At 43.2% G+C, this 13,444-nt stretch overlaps 1 protein-coding gene across 1 annotated transcript in view; it reads right to left on the reverse strand.

The window, feature by feature from the left end:
* Positions 1-13,444, reverse strand: part of T265_10663 (hypothetical protein) — a gene marked incomplete at both ends in the record, with an annotated part of 37,072 nt that overhangs the window by 9,041 nt on the left and 14,587 nt on the right. The window lies entirely within an intron of this gene.

Raw genomic sequence — 13,444 nt, forward strand, 5'->3', positions numbered from 1 at the left:
AAAACTTATGTCACAGGTGTATCAGGTGACATACCTCCTCATGGCACAGTCGACTGGAGGTAGGTTTATTGAAAGGTACACAAATGTGAAACACTGCATGGATGTCTCTATTTTTGTATGACTGAAAGTGTTAACCATGTGACGTGATCAACCACACTCACACGATTATAAGTTGGTTATATCTTTGCGTCGTTATCATAAGTGTCCGTCGCGGCCCTCTCAGAGGTCGCTGTATGATCAATTTGTACTGGCTTGTAGTCCATTTTGGCCTCAAACCAACCTGGACTATTTCACCAGTAAGGCTTCTGGGTTCCAAAATGTGGCCTTCATTTTTCGGATGACCTTAAAAGTACGTGATTTTCATCTTTGTCGGGCATCGCTAAGGTAGGCAGACGGATAACATTGAGAATAGTTTGCTATGGATCATAACCCACGGATGCCTTTAACTATCCCATTGGCGGACTAAAACGTTTGTCGCAGCGTACTTGTGACCCAGCCACCTCAGTTTATTCCTTGTTCATCGCTTGGCACAGTGAACACATCTTTTGGCAACTAAGCTTTCACCTAAGTTGCTTACCTAAAAACTACCGGTTTTTTTTACCAAGCTCTTCCCAAGGTTTCAAACTATTTCCTATACAAAAGGTCGATTTCCCATGTGGTAGACAAATAAAGTGAAAATTGCAAATTTGAACGTTCAGGGAGAAAACTAAGTAGTAAGTTGGTTGGATGGTTGACTGATCTAAAGCCTTTAAATGCGCATCAGTTCACAAAGTTCGTTAACTGACAAAACGCAACTGGTGAGACGGAAACGCTAGGAATTATGATGCGATGGGACATTCCCACGAGTGACATAACTCAATGGGTGGGGTGCAAAGTTCCGTCATATTGATCGTGGTGTCTGCAGAGATATAGCATTCGGTTCAGTTCGATAGGACGGTTGAGGCGAAAGGTTGATGAACAAGACAGGCTCTCGTTTAGATGGGTTCGCACACACACAAAAAAAACTCAGAGGGAGGCTGAAAATTGTCAGTCTTGGATGCATTTGTTTATGAGCTCCTTCAAACTGAGTTGAGAGGTTTGGTTCTTTGAAGAGAACATTGTGAGTGGTTATACAATATTAACGTGCATTGGGTTGAAACTATCTACCATCTGTCCTTGATGCCATGGAGTTTCGATCCCAACAGTTTGGAACAGTTAGACTGATCGATACGGTGAAAAACGATCATTTGACTGTGCCAGGTGCTATTATTTTTTTGTGAATGTGTGGAATCGTGTCCAAAATGTTGGCATAACTCGAGACAGAACAACAACCCGCTTGTTTTCTTTTCTGAAAGGACACTACTCATAAGGTTGCTGAAAATCCTTCAACAGTAACCGAGGGACATGTCGGCCAGGCGTAGCTTGCAGATTTTTATCTCCCGAGAAAAAAAAACAAATTAGTTTGCAAATGAGTGTATATTCGCTGATTTCGTGCAATTTGGTTTCAAGTAGAACATGAGATTGACGGGAACTGTAGGATTGCGCCTACCTGATGAGTCCCAAGAAGGGCGAAACCGGTCGTCGACTGTCGAGGAGTTTTCAACAACGTTATGAGTAGTAGTGCACTACAAAAGTTGCTGAGTACTTTTTGGCAGTCCTCGAGCTCATCTTCAGAAGAATATCTTAAACAAGAAATTCACCTAGGATCCAGGCGAGTCACCGGTTAAACCGAATTTCTTCAGTTTATCTTGGACTTAGATCGGGAAATTTAGCCGGTTATCATTAGAAATTGAAGCACGAAATAAGGGTGGTCGATGAATACATGCCATTGGCAATCGTATTACGCATGCATTTCTCAGAACGATTCTCGTCAGCACGCTTCAGCTAGGACCCGAGCACTGGAAGTCCCACAAGACCCCAACAGAGGAGTCTCGGAAGCGCAACCCCCTAGGCTAGTGGTTTGAACATTTGACCGTTTGCACCTGGCTACTCATGGCCTGTAGCGGTTGCCCAATCTGATCAGTGCATCCGAATCCACTGTCTTCCTCGCGCTTCGTTTTGTTCCACATCCCACAACGTGCATCACGAGACAAGACGTGACTTGTTTGGACTGATGACAGCGCCTATATGGTCCCTCTCTAAAGGGAGAGTATTTGTAACGCTTATCCTTCTGCTTAATTATTCCTCTAGTCATTTTCACACCGGCATCTACTACCCCCATTCCATTTTGTCTGTCTCACAATCACGCATCAGAACCGTGACATGAATACGACAATATGTCAAATCCCGTTCCATGACCTTTCGAAAGACACCAGGTGATTTCACATTGTTTTCATATCCCACTCATCGCAGCGACCTATATATAAGGACAGAACACAATCAAGCACACACTCACACACACACCACTCGCGTGTCGGAGTACAGACCGGCTCAACCACCAAAAACTGCGGACAACCAGGATCGTGTAGCAGGAAATCTGCCAAAAGTTTCACGACCACCTCCACCCAAACGAACTCGGTGGAACTATTACAATTCACACTCAGAATGATAAGTCCTTCGTTTGAACCCTTCTATTTTTGGTATTCTATTGAACTTGATTAAGACGCACCTAGTTGTTGTAACCTCAAGCCCTCAAAACACAGGTTTTATTAGTATCTGTTTCTCACCTTCTGATTTACCAAGTGGTCTTTGTTGTTAACAAAAGAGAACCCTAACAATTGGTGAGCCCGACGTGACGCCAAGGGTCTAAAGTTCTCTAAGGTTTGGTGAGATTCACACAATGGTGCACTGCTGCTCGGCTTTTCAACAGATTGTCTCCATTAACTGGGGTGAAATCTCATATCGAATATATATAAATGGCTCGGCCAGCTAAAGAGAATTCTTACAAATCTTTCATTTTATTCCATTTTCTCGTGTCATTCCTTGGAGTGAAGTTATTCGGACTTAGGTAAACATGTCACACTGATTCGTGAAAAAAAGTCACTTCGAACACGAAAAAAGTAGTATGCGATTAGGCATATCACGAAATCGAAATAATCTGGACGAAAAAGCACACCATATGTTGTAATTCACATGTGGAACTCAGGCGCGCGATTGTGAGAAAACCAAACGTTTTCGGTAAGTCATTGATATATCACAGAATTTATATATTCGCTGGTTTTATCATGCGTTCTTTACCAAGGACCTGTGTTGTTAGTGTCCCATCAAGGAAACCACTCACAAGGTTGCTGAAAACTCTTCGACAGTCCGAGACCGGATTCGCCTTTCTTGGGGCTCATCAGGTAGGCACAGTCCCCGAGTTTCCATCAACCTTATGTTCTGCTTGAGCCCAAATTAACTTAGTTTTCACGATAGAATCAACTGAATCTCTCGTTTATGATATTCTTCAACTGAATGTGCTGCGCTCAGACCGCCTCATGTTTCAATTGGCCCAATATTCGAGATATCGCGGTATATTTCCTTGACAGAAACTACTCAATACTCAATACTACTGAAGACTCTTCGACAGTGCTGGACGCTTCAGCTGTATTTGTTTCCCGTTTAATCCCTTTTTTACTTTTGATCACGAAACTCTTGAACTACATCAGCTTGATACACATACAAATATCATATTTCGAAAGTCGGTACGACCTAGGGTTGACCTTGCAAGGCAGAAGCAATCGCTCCTCAAAGAGCAGTCATAAATGGTGCTCGCTTGGTAGATGGGGTAGGGACCTGTCGCTTGATATCCCATCCCACATCTCCAGGAGGTCCTCCATCTTACTCGTTTTCCAGCTAAATAAGGTTTAGATTCGTTCGACAGACGCGTCGACCGTTCTTCTCTCTGATTCCTCTTTATTAACGCTAGGTACATAGAGAGACTCAGATGACTCCAACGGAATCTCACGTCTTCTTTTCGAGCTAAATGTGCTGCCGCTTCACGTTCCAGTTCGTAGGATATTCAGTAGCGCCTGCCTGATGAGTCCCAACGAGGGCAGAATTGCTCGTGTGTTGTTGAAGAGTTTCCAGCAACCGTATATCGTGACAATAACCGATCGCGATATCTCGAATATCGTACCAACATGAGGCTGCCTGGTGCGGAGCACATTTACTTGAGGGAGGACATCGTACGGAAGAAATTCAGCTGGGATTCGGGTGAGTGCCGGCGGAAAAAACCAAAATGGCACGGAAATAAATGAATTTATCTTGTTTTCGCAAAACACAGTGAAATACGACCAATCCTCAACGGCTGATTCAACCAATAGATTTTTTTTGGATTCAAGGTCAAATCTTATGAATCACTTTCCATTTGTAAAACCATGAAATGACTTGAAAAGTCGCATCCAATCAGATGCTTGTAAGGCTTCACCAAACCTTCTTGATGCCTGAATATCAACAGTGAGTTTTAACTTGTCACCCAGGCTCGCGATTCTGTTTAGTTTGTACCCTGAAATGTTCGCGTTGCACCCTCGGTAAGCTGATCAGATAGTAACACTCTGCTTTGAATTTGAGTTGTCTACGTTCGATTTAAAATAAAATTAGAGAAGGCAAGGTTCGTGCAGGTGAAATTAAATAGCTTCCTATCCCGGCAGACATCTGAAGATTACTCAGTTTGAGACCTCATTTGCTTCCGAAATGTGTGTGTGCCTGTTTCGAAAACAATACGCACTGCGAAGGTCAGTTTGACTTGATAGTATAGTATGAGAATACCCAAAGAATCTAGTTTAACAATCTTGTCAATCGTCTGAGACATCTAGCGAAAAACAATATGTACAGTGACCTTGAAGTGAGTTGCGATCAGATCGTGTTTAACATCTCCCGTTAATAGCTAATGCATTTGTTCTTTTGCCTAATGAATTGGGAAGTCAAAAACACACGGGCAAAATGACCCATCTACTGATGGATTCGATCCACCCGGCTACCAGACTTGTTACCTGTGAAGTGAGCGTCACGATTATGCACCCAAAGTTAACAGCTGACTCGTCATACCTCTGCCTGGTGGATACACAGCTGTCAGTGCCATCTGTGAACCAGAGATCGGCTAGATGTTGATATCATGTGGATATCCAGAATGTTTTGGTGTGAAGTGTCAGGAAGTGGAGTGAAATGTGACAGGTACTCACTAAGTACGCCGGCAACTGCTGGTTCACTAGGCAGTGGTTGGTAGGTTCAGCCTTGAGGTGTGAATGCATAAGCGTGACGACAATGCCTTTGTTTGGTACGTGCAACGGCGGCGACCTGCGTCCGTTTGCAAGTATATGTTTGCGATCTTTCTACCTGTACTATTTCGGTTTCTTGTTCAGAAATGTAACAGCCCCTCACCCTACATTCTAACGTCATTCACTGTGTTACCGTTAAACGAAGTGGCGTTTGATAGTTTTTGTGTGTGGTAAAGTCTGCCTTAAGCTAGTCCTAAAATGCCAGTGCCTGCTTAGATGTCTTCATAGAAAATGGTGCGAACGTCAGATTTGAGCTATTTTCGCAGACCTGTCCGATAGACCAAAATCGGCCGATAAGCGGTGTGAGTAACTCGAACGTAGGAAGGATGTGGTGCCCTTTATCCTTCAGTCTCAGAAGCCATGGTCATATATTAAGTGACATATTGCGAGACGACTTCTCAAATTAAAGTTACATTCCCTGTGTGCATTATCCATCCTTCGGGCCGGCGACAGACAACTGGGTGCCGATTAGCCGTTCGTCACCGAACGACGAGGCATGCGAAGTACAAGCCGGGATGTTGCGACCTCCGAGTGCCCCAAAGCTGCTTGAGAAGTGCACTGAAGATAATCTTCAGTAGAGATGAAGCGGCCATGCACGGTACTGTAGTTCACAGAAAAACACGGAAGTAATGACACGGGTGTATTGTGTACACGCGGCCAACGGGTCTGCTTTCGTGGTGGGTAGGCGAACAACTGAGTCACATGTCCAGTCAGCCCACAACGCACACGCGAGCAAATCAATCGGACACGCAACCAATCAGCCACTCAAGTCACACGCCAGATGGATTGTGGAACGACGAACGGACACGCACACGCGCAAACTCTCTGACATACCGAAGCAGCCACTACACACTGCATCTTCGCCTTTCGGTCAAGATTGACTTTACTTACAGGACGAATTCTGCCGATTCCTTCAAAACGCCTTGCTCATTGTATTGCCAGCGTTACAGAAATATGGACCAGAACAACTAACTCCGGAACGCAAAAACCATAGAATTGACCATCAGCGACTCTGTTAATCACCTACACTTTTTTGGAATACTGATATAGCAGAATCTATTGAGTGTACACAGCACCCAAGTTAGAAAATTCAAATTGAATTTTCAAATATGAGTTTTTTTCAGATTTGAACCCGTGTACAACCGTCTCGCTTGATAAATGAAACGAAGTTTGGTTGATCAGTGAGTTAATCACGCTGGTGATTGGTCGTTTGTGGTTGAACGTTTAGTTGCTCAGGTAACCGACCAGGAAGTCGTGGGTTCGAGACCTTCTGAGGGCCAGTGAGCTACACACTACTGAGAATTACACAGTAAAGACGGAACAACTGTGCGGGGCTTCTCAGATTTCCAGCTTAGGTTAGCTTCATCTATAAGAAGAAGCTTACTTTCGCCAGAACAACTTTGCCAAAAGTCAAGGAGCTGTCGAACAGATGAGCTTGATTTCCAGGTGACAGTGCAATCCAGCGAGTGGTAAAGTTTTCTGTAAATATCAATTTCCAGCCTGGGTATTAAACACACTACTGACGAAAGCCACATTTTGAACAAACCAGTAAGTTATTATGTATGGAGCTGAATTCGTCAGTAACACCGAACAGGAACATCCTTGTTAACACCAAGCGGAAATCACTTTTTTCGAATTCAGTTAACAAGTTCAAGCAGACTACAAGCCACGAGAGACCGGTTGAATGATACCAAAAAACCCGGAAAGTGTGATCACGTTTGCAACTTCAATCAACCGTATGACCAAACAAGGTTGCCAGATCTTTTCACCCGGATTGAGGGAGATTATTGGTTTTCAAAGTATCACTGTGCAGAACAGAAGCTTAGCTCTTCTTTCTAACATCATCTCCACCCAGCTGCATCCCAGAGGCATCGACCGGTTACTGTAAACCTTTGGTAATTATCTTGTTATTAGTTGGGAAAAGTGGGAGCTGGTCACACTGACTGTTGTTCAACCGTTCGTGGTTGGACGGTTAGGTATTCAAACTACAAGGCTGAAGTTCGAGGCTCTTGGAAGTTTCATGAACTGCCCACGGTTGATGATACCTGACGCAGTGGCTTCACTTACTTATCTATCCTCACATAAAGAACCTCCCATAACTACTGTATTTGTGTACATCGGTTACTGAAATGTGTCCCGAAAGTTGAAAACATTTGGAAACTGAGGTCGTCGATTCCGTTGGGTCTGGTTAAATCCTAGCTCTGTGAAAATGGAGCAATTGCAAGCCGCGTTGTTGTAACTTGGCATGTCAGTGCGCCAGTCGACAGTTTTGCTCATAAGATGAACTTTCTCGGCTACATTGTGACGTGACATCACAGTAGCCAGAAAAAGTTGGACGTGCCAAACATCTTACGTGAATGAGGACTATGTCTCCGGCCAACGATAGTTACATATAGAAACGGTTTGTCCATGTGTCGAAATATGGCTTGTTCGAGTGCATTTGCTGATGGCCGATGAGATGGGCTTGGCAATTAGGTTGCGGCCGTTTAGGCCCCAGTCGTACAGACACCGTCATTGTGTCGCTGATATGGTGCTTTTGCCTTACCTCTCTGCGTTTGTACAGTTTTTGATAGTTGGTACACACTTTGATCCTATTGGCTAGTTCGCGATCTGCTCTGCAATGTGGGTTGTGCACCTCATATCCGATTGGTCTATTTCAGGTCTCCGATGCGCTCTGGTCTTTCTTGAATTTGACGGGCTGTTATGGCGATTTCCATTTTCGCTTGGTTTATTCTTTCGGTAGGACTGATCGGTTATTATTGTGTACCGTAGTCTCATCTTTTTGGGTCAGATTGGCCGGTTGTCTTTCCCAATTTGGTAAATTGTCACTTTGTTACCTGACTCTTTTGAATCGTTCACTACCCTCCTCCGAATTATCGATTAGACGCCAGTCCAGGAAAGNTTCTTATTTTTTTTTAATTCGTTCGCCTGTTTCATCCACTACAAGCAGAATGAGTTCTCTTTGCTGACTGTACTATAAAAACCCGTATAATGATTATATACATGGATATGACGTCATTAATATAGAGGTTGATACACCTATTCATTCTTAGAATCCCTGAACAGCCAACGTGATAGCATACGTCTTACTGTAGAAACTGGAAGTGATTTCCGGTTCAGCTGCAATAATTGCAGATTTGAGGTACTTATGTGTACGACCCTACGGAGAGGCCGTGATCTGAAGGAAAAATAGGTTAATTAGCCTGATTTCACGATCCATGGGTCCTATCTAACAGGCAACGTGTAGTCCAGTTCATCGGCGGACGGACAGCAATAAGTACGAAGAAACCGTATTCTACTAACCTCACCAGCGTTTGTTCAGTATTTGCAATTAGACAGCAAACCTGTTACTCTTTCGCATTCATCGCTTGCATTCACTTTTTATGTTTGTGACCATGCTCTTCAAAAATGAATGATAATAGTATAGTATGGTATGGTACAGCATAGTATAGTATAGTATAGTATAGTATAGTATAGTATAGTATAGTATAGTATAGTATAGTATAGTATAGTATAGTATAGTATAGTATAGTATAGTATAGTATAGTATAGTATAGTATAGTATAGTATAGTATAGTATAGTATAGTATAGTATAGTATAGTATAGTATAGTATAGTATAGTATAGATAGATTTCAGAAGAAACCAACAGTAAATGATGAGCAGAATTAGAAAGAGAACTTACGCCTAAATTGAACCTTAGACAGTTGGTAACGCAGAATGGCACAGAAAGGGCAGCGTGCTATCGGACAAATTAAAAGGGGAAATATGTTGTGCAGTTGAAACTGGGACAAAATGATGTTCGACAACAAACCCGGAAATGAAACTGAATAAATGGAGTCATGTAAACAGTAAATATAGAGCCGTCGTTTAGCGAAAGATGAAATTATGAATAAATGTACCGGCTCCGAGATTTGTAGCTTGCTAAATCCAGGAACCTCACACCAAGGCGAACTGGATCTCCAAGCACTCTTTTGACCCTGCGCACGTTTCCAATGGTTACCGAGCTTGTTGCGAATTCCGCAGTGAAAACTGGTTAGACATCACCGTTTGGGTTGCAACAGTTCTACATCTACACTGTGTTATTTTTATCAGACGTTCTTACCTGTTCGACACATCTCTGCCACTTGAAGATCGTCATATCACCAAGTATTCAGTAATTCAGTATTCAGTATTCAGTTTTTAGTTGCTGGAGCCATTTCAGGCCGGTGCGTGAACAAAAGTCTTCGAATTTGAGAAGCAAATCCCATTTTGGTTTTTCTGTGTCCATACCAAAAACATAGTTTGAGTGAAAAGAAGCAACGTGCCTTACAAGTCTGACCGACGAAGCACTTGGAGACACATAGTATGAGCATTCGGAGAGGATCGTTACGTAACAAACTTTGTATTGGTTAATCGGACGAGCAGTACTCACATGAAGGCTGATCATTTGCTTGAAAGAGTCTGCAAATGGTACATTTCAAAATTCGGCCATTTCAGGTGCGTGAACAAAAGTCTTCGAATTTGAGAAGCAAATCCCATTTTGGTTTTTCTGTGTCCATACCAAAAACATAGTTTGAGTGAAAAGAAGCAACGTGCCTTACAAGTCTGACCGACGAAGCACTTGGAGACACATAGTATGAGCATTCGGAGAGGATCGTTACGTAACAAACTTTGTATTGGTTAATCGGACGAGCAGTACTCACATGAAGGCTGATCATTTGCTTGAAAGAGTCTGCAAATGGTACATTTCAAAATTCGGGGTCCCAAACCCCCCTCTGGTCTCTGGTAACTTTTCTTCAGTTTGGGTTACAACAAGTGGGTATTTGTAAGAACACATTTTGAGCACATGGCTTTTTCGGGAACGGCAACTAACCAGAATGGCTGTGCTTGGGGCGTTTGGGAATCGCTTGCATATTTTGTAGCTCGGTGACCACTGGCCTATTAGCAGCCAATAATCTGTTGGCAGTTCAGATCACTCACACGGTGAGTGCAGCTTCCACCTGAGAAGTCCCCCAGTCAACACGCGGTCAAATGATGTGGATCACGTGACTGGAGGACAAATGGCACTATATCCTGTCTAACTTCACACTGCTAATAACCGCTCCTGTCCGATCGATAAAGTACTCAACGACTCACCTGGAGGTGTACAAAACGCCTCAAATTCTTAGTAAACATGAAACAGCTTCACACGCCTCGTCAGCCTTTCAGCACAGATCGGTTTCACTGCCTCAAATCTTTGACAGACGTCAACGTCTTCCAGAGTCCAGTACTTCGAAGCATTCAGAATAGAACATCTACCGACAAGTAAGGCAGGTCCTTCGATAGAATCATTCTTTTTACCATATGCAAATAGTAGTACAGGGCAGGCCTTACACGCATGCACGGTTCAACCAAGTCCTGTAATAGAAGCCTGACGGTTGTAAAAAATTTGGCCCACGTGAGGCGTTTCTTTGCACACGGCGAACTCAGTAGTGCCTGTACCACTCTGTCAGCTTGGGACTTACTGAAATATGCTACTGAAGTAGCTTGCGGCCTCATGTTTTTAGCTCTTCAGGAGACCGACTTATCCAAAGACTTCGATGCAAACTTGCCATAAGCAGTCAAGCACGTTGGGTAGAAAAACCAGTGATGGCGTACGCGAAGCAACCGACTGCGTGGATCTGAATGGCACGTGACATATTTCAGTATCCAGTGGAAATTGTCGGATAGAGTCTCATCTACTCTACGAGGAACTGTCAGTCGATACCAGGCGGTAAGCAATCACCGATCCCACGTAACGAATCACGCATCTCATGGATGTGGCCAGAAACGATGGAGGGAGGATGAATTCAATGATCCTCGGGATGACGTGTTTAAGACATCTAGTTTGGACTGCAGTGTAAATTAGCTGGGCCGCTTTGTCAGCAATATGTAGAAGTCCATTAGTATTCAGTTTGGACATTGCCTTCCCGCGGGGGTTTTGACAACATTCAGTTTGGGCTTTTCTAACCGGAAGAGGTTTTGTAAGCGTGCTGAAAAATGCAAGTGGTGTCACCTTTGTGTTTAACCCCCGAACCAGTGAAGCAAGTACTAACACACATGGACCACACGTAAAACTGGCGACAGAAGTTCTGGGAATGAGCTTCTCCCGAACCAAACTTTACTGCTTTTACTTTACTGTTTCATGAAGCTGCGAGTAATACCAAAAGTGTCCTTTTAAATAAATTGTTGCTGAAACTGCATGTGAACGCAATTTTGAAGGTGAAAAACGGTAGCTGATCTGAAGTCTTTTATTCTGGAATCCGGAACCCGTTCGGCCTTTTCAGTTATTATTCTTTTCTCCAAATGCACACTAATTGAACTGCATCTGAACGCAATTTTGAAGATGAAAAGCGGTAGCTGATCTGAAGTCTTTTCTTCTGGAATTCGGAACCCGTTCGGCCTTTTCAGTCATTATTCTTTTCTCCAAATGCACACTAATTTTTTTCTCGGGGTAAAGACGGAAACGTCTAGCTTATGCTACTTATTTATATTCAGCGACCTTTTCCAAACTATTATCGTATTTGAATCCTTCACAGAACTAGCTCATATTTAGTATGATCCAAGTTGTTTAATCTTCAAATGACTGTACATTTATTGTGCTATTCTACCGTGTAAAAGTTGTCGAGGTTCCGTTTTTTCTAAATAAACATGTCTATTTTCTTACTCCAATGGCAGTTTGCTCCTCGTGTAAGCGTTTTTAATCTGTGGATGAGTAAAATTCACTGTGCTTGCCAGGAAGGTTGACGATTGACCTTCTAAGTCTTTGAACTGATAATCAAATAAAGGTGCATCTTGAAAAAGTCACTTAACTCTACAAAACGTCATATTTCTGACGTTCCGACGTCAGAACTCGTTGTACTGGTTACCTGGACATGAAAAGATTGTGGGGTTTGGGAATTGGGAAATCTTGTGGCTTCTAACTGAAACGAACTCCCCGTGTAAACGCCTAAATTCTGTCACATTCTAGTTTCCGTATCAGTTTATTTGCCAACATACTACACGTACTGGTTTGACCTTTCCATTGCGTTTTTTGGTGGAGCACAAAATCGTGGTGTACTCTTGTGGACGGTTGGTTTCGTTGGCTTCTGTGGTTTACTTCAAACTGCCTAAGTGAACACCTTCAGGGCTCCTGTGTATGATCCATGTAAGATATGAAATAAGCATTGGGCTATATCCTTTTTCCCTTTGTGTTAGTTGTGCCCTGTACGTTTTGTATTGCTTTGCAATGTTTCACCTTTCTAGAATGTGCGAATATGGATCGGTTCAGTTTTAGTGCAAATCCTTACCGTTCCGTGTTTAGACGTACTAGATTATATCTTTGTAATGTATTACTCATAAGGTTGCTGAAAATCCATCGACAGCCGACGACCGGTTTCGCCCTTCTTGGGGCGTATTCTTGTTGTTGACCAAATTATCGTCTACAAGTGTAGCAAACTGAGCAAACCATTTAGTACTGTCCACTGGGCTCCTCAGTTGGTGTACATTTGAAGGCTTTTCAAGCAAGTCAAACTGAGGTGTATCTACTCGTCCGTAATGCGTTGATCATGTTACTTTGTTGATTCTGACGAAATCGTCAAGCCAAACGGAGATCGCCAAAAAATCTAGCGAAAAATACTACTAGCGAAATACACTCATTTGCATATCGATTTAATTTTGATGGGAAGCCAACCTGGAACCCACCTGAATCCCTTGTTTACGATGTTTCTGAGCAACTGCATTTGCTGTACCAGGCCGCCTCATGTTTCCGTTGGTACGCTAATCAAGAAAGCGCAATACATGTGCAGACGTAATACACTACTCATAAGGCCACTGAAATTAGTCGGCAGCCCACGACCGGTTTCACCCTTCTGTGGGCTCATCAGATAGAAACATCGTAAAAGAGAGCTTCACATGGGTTCCAGATGAGTCTCTTGCAAAACCAAATTTGTCCGCAAATGAGTGTACTTCGCCAATTTCGCTCAGTTTGGTTTCAAGTAGAACATAACGTTGACGGAAACTCGGGGACTACCTGATGAGCCAGAAGAAGCGCGAAACCGGTCGTGGGCTGTTAAAGAGTTTGTAGCAACCTCGTGAGAAGAGTATTACGTCATTAGCACTGTTCTGTGGCTTTGCTAAAGTAACTGGTTCTTCTAAAGTTCGGGATAGTGTCCACTACGTGGAAGTATTTTGGGCCTCCAGTACAATACAAATATACAGACGTTTCCAGAGGAGATAAATGACAGTAAAACTGCAGCTAGGTGCCCGCAAATCCAGAGTTTTACTGTG

Source organism: Opisthorchis viverrini, assembly GCF_000715545.1.
Source record: "Opisthorchis viverrini unplaced genomic scaffold opera_v5_397, whole genome shotgun sequence".
Classification (NCBI taxonomy): domain Eukaryota; kingdom Metazoa; phylum Platyhelminthes; class Trematoda; order Opisthorchiida; family Opisthorchiidae; genus Opisthorchis; species Opisthorchis viverrini.